Raw genomic sequence first — 3,188 nt, 5'->3', positions numbered from 1 at the left:
GTGGATATACTTATTTTATGATACAGACAAATATCTATTTTATATCAAAGCACATCTTGATATAACTATTTCATGATACAGACAAAAATCTATTTTATATCCCAGTACTTATTGATATAAAAAATATTGTATGATACTGACGAATATCATCTATTTTATATCCCAGTTTTTTTTATATGAGAAATAAGTTGTAATTCTCCCATTTTCCCTTCAATTTCTTCCGTACCCGCTTTATTCTTCCCCAGTCACTTGCAGCAAGCAATGGTTTTCCCATAATAGCACTTTTCACTCAAGGGATTCCCCACCCCCATCCCCCCTTAAAAGTCAAACATAATTTTTGCTCCCTTTCTGCTCGCGTATGATTCGAGTAATTTAAGTGACGAGAAACTGACAAACTGAACTCTAACGTCGTATCGCCTCCTATTCCAGGGTTTCGCTTTCTTGCATGGCCGCGTTCCTTTTCGCTTCGCTCGCCTGGCGCTCCGTCACCCGCGCCTCTACCAGCTGAACGCTAACTTCGGGGACAGACGGGTCTTCGCGCGAGGATGAGATTGTACGAGTTTCCACATCAATTTCAATCTTGCTCGAGGAGGAGGTTGGTTGGGTGGAGGGATGGATGGATGTGGGAGAGGGAATGGGAGGGAAGGAGGGAAGGGGGTAGGAAGGGGAGGACTCGGCCTTTATCTTGAAGGACGTGGAAAGGGGGTTAACTAACTATAGGATTACTTTCGTGAAAGGAGGAGCGAAGTGATCTTGCATCGTGGTCCCCTTTTTGCGTCATTCTCGAATGAAAACGACATTTTGAATGAACTACGTCAAACGATACTGAATGATTTTTTCTGCCTTCGGTCTGATTTTGGGTCGCGAGTGACTCGGCTCTAACAGAAGTAGCTTAGGATATCTAGTATAGATTACGAACGATACGTGAATATCAATAAACGGTTACTCGGTCTTTTAAAAACCAATTATTTGCAAGAGCTCGCCAAACAAGATTTTCAGTTCTAGAATGACTTAGACCACTGACGCACAGCTAAAAGCTAAGCAGATACCGGAAAACAATTTCGATTTAATCTTCCTGACGAAACAACCCTGAATCAGGGTCAGTCAGGTTCTAGAGCCCATTATTATGAAGAGTTGTATGTCTTCGACAGCCAAGAAAATCATTTCGAGAACGATTACCATAATTGCTTCTCCGGCAATTAATTGCTTTGTAAATTGCCCCATTTAATCTTCCGTTCCTATTTATGACCTTGTGAAATGAGGAAGAGATGTGGCTTATCATACTTCGAATACTAATCACCAAGTTTAATTAGGAATGAGCAGTTATACGTCTTAACAGGTAAACCTGGTTACAGCGGGCTTGTGCAGAACCCGCTGCCAAAGAACAGAAAAGGTGAATGAAAAGTGGTGGAATATAAAAATGGGAAATATACATCAGTTATCTTCCGTGGCCAATTCTACTTCCCGTGTTTCCACGAGAGTTTCGTTATGCTCATTTTAGCTTTATAAACACTTATATTGGTCCGAAGTTCGAATCCCAGATTGGCCAACGCGGAATCAGAGGAATTTGTTTCTGGTGATAGAATTTCATTTCCCGATCTAGTGCGGTTCGGATCCCACAATAAGCTGTAGGTCCCGTTGCTAGGTGACCAATTGGTTGCTAGCCACGTAAAAATATCTAATCCTTCGGGCCAGCCCTAGGAGAGCTGTTAATCAGCTCAGTGGTCTGGTAAAACTACGATATACTTAACTTTTTAAACACTTATATTACTTGTATGCTGTCCTCAGTCTCTGGGCCTCGCTGTACATAATAAGTATATCTTAGTTTTACCAAACCACTGAGCTGATTAACAGCTTCCCTAGGGCTGTCCCGAAGCTTTAGATATTTTTACGTGGCCAGGAACCAACTGGCTACTTAGCAACGGGACCTACGTACAGCTTATTGTGGGATCCGAACCACATTGAGAAATCAATATCTATCGCCAGAAATAAATTCGTCTAATTCCTTGTTGGCAAAGCAGGGTATCGAACCCGGACCCTGAGATCGGTAGTCGAGCACGTAACCGACTCGTTCAACGAGGAACTAACTGTGCATGTTAGGCCAAGACCGACTTGCCTCTCTTCTTTAGGTTTCGAGTCAGGCTTTTGGATCGTTCCTAGACGGTGACCCATCCATCCCCCCACCCCCCAAAAGGGTTTTCGAGGGTCGTCTTATCTAGGACTAATATTTCTTTAGGGTCATTATCTTTATGATAGTTACAGTCTTTTTGTTTATGTTTTTACAGGATTCCACAACGGTGGATACATACCAGGTTAAAACCCTTTCGGGGTCACTACTAGGAACGCTCCAGGCTTTCAAATCCGGTAGATATTGGATGGCGAACTAAATAGTCAGCCAATTTCTTACCGTTCAGATCCAGAACACAGAGGTCCACACCTTACCATACCTCAGGGCAAGGGCCTGTGCTGGTATAAGGCCGGCTTAATGTACCCAACCAAACAAGGGATCCCATCCCTGCAGGAAAACAGTCGTGACACTACTGTGGGATGGTGAAGAAGGGCTGCCACGGTAATGATTACATTAGTAAGGGTGAAAAAAAAGCGCCCCAATGGCGTGATCGGTATGGTCTTGGCCTGCCACCTCGGTGGCCGCGAGTTTGATTCTCGGGCATTCCATTGAGGTGTGATAGATGTGTATTTCTGGTGATAGAAGTTCACTCTCGACGTGGTTTGGAAGTCACGTAAAGCCGTTGGTCCAATTGCTGAATAACCGCTGGTTCCATGCAAGAGAACCGCTGCACTGTAGTTATACCAACGAATTGTTTATTCTCCTAAAACAATTGGGTTTTTCTCTTTGAAACATGCTGATTTAACCAACTTCTCTCAATACGTTCGGAAGTAATTTTCAGTCCTGACTTTCAAATCTTTAAAACAACATTGCAATTTTTAAAATCTGTAGTAGGGCTTTTCATCTAATAAACTGCACCAGTGAAAGAGGTCTCTTAAAAATATTAGTTAAATAAAAAAAAAACACACAACTTCTGTGGGTGTATATTACCGTCCTCTTGCAAATAAAAACCTGCCGTGTTTGCTTACATTAAAGACAAGAAGAACAATGACGAAGTCTTAAAAAAACTTAGGCCAGGTGCTTAAGGGTCTTAATTAGGAACGTAAGTATCTCAAGGGTG

The sequence above is a fragment of the Macrobrachium nipponense genome, chromosome 19, assembly GCF_015104395.2.
Source record: "Macrobrachium nipponense isolate FS-2020 chromosome 19, ASM1510439v2, whole genome shotgun sequence".
Lineage (NCBI taxonomy): Eukaryota > Metazoa > Arthropoda > Malacostraca > Decapoda > Palaemonidae > Macrobrachium > Macrobrachium nipponense.
Note: the sequence above shows the minus strand (reverse complement) of the source record.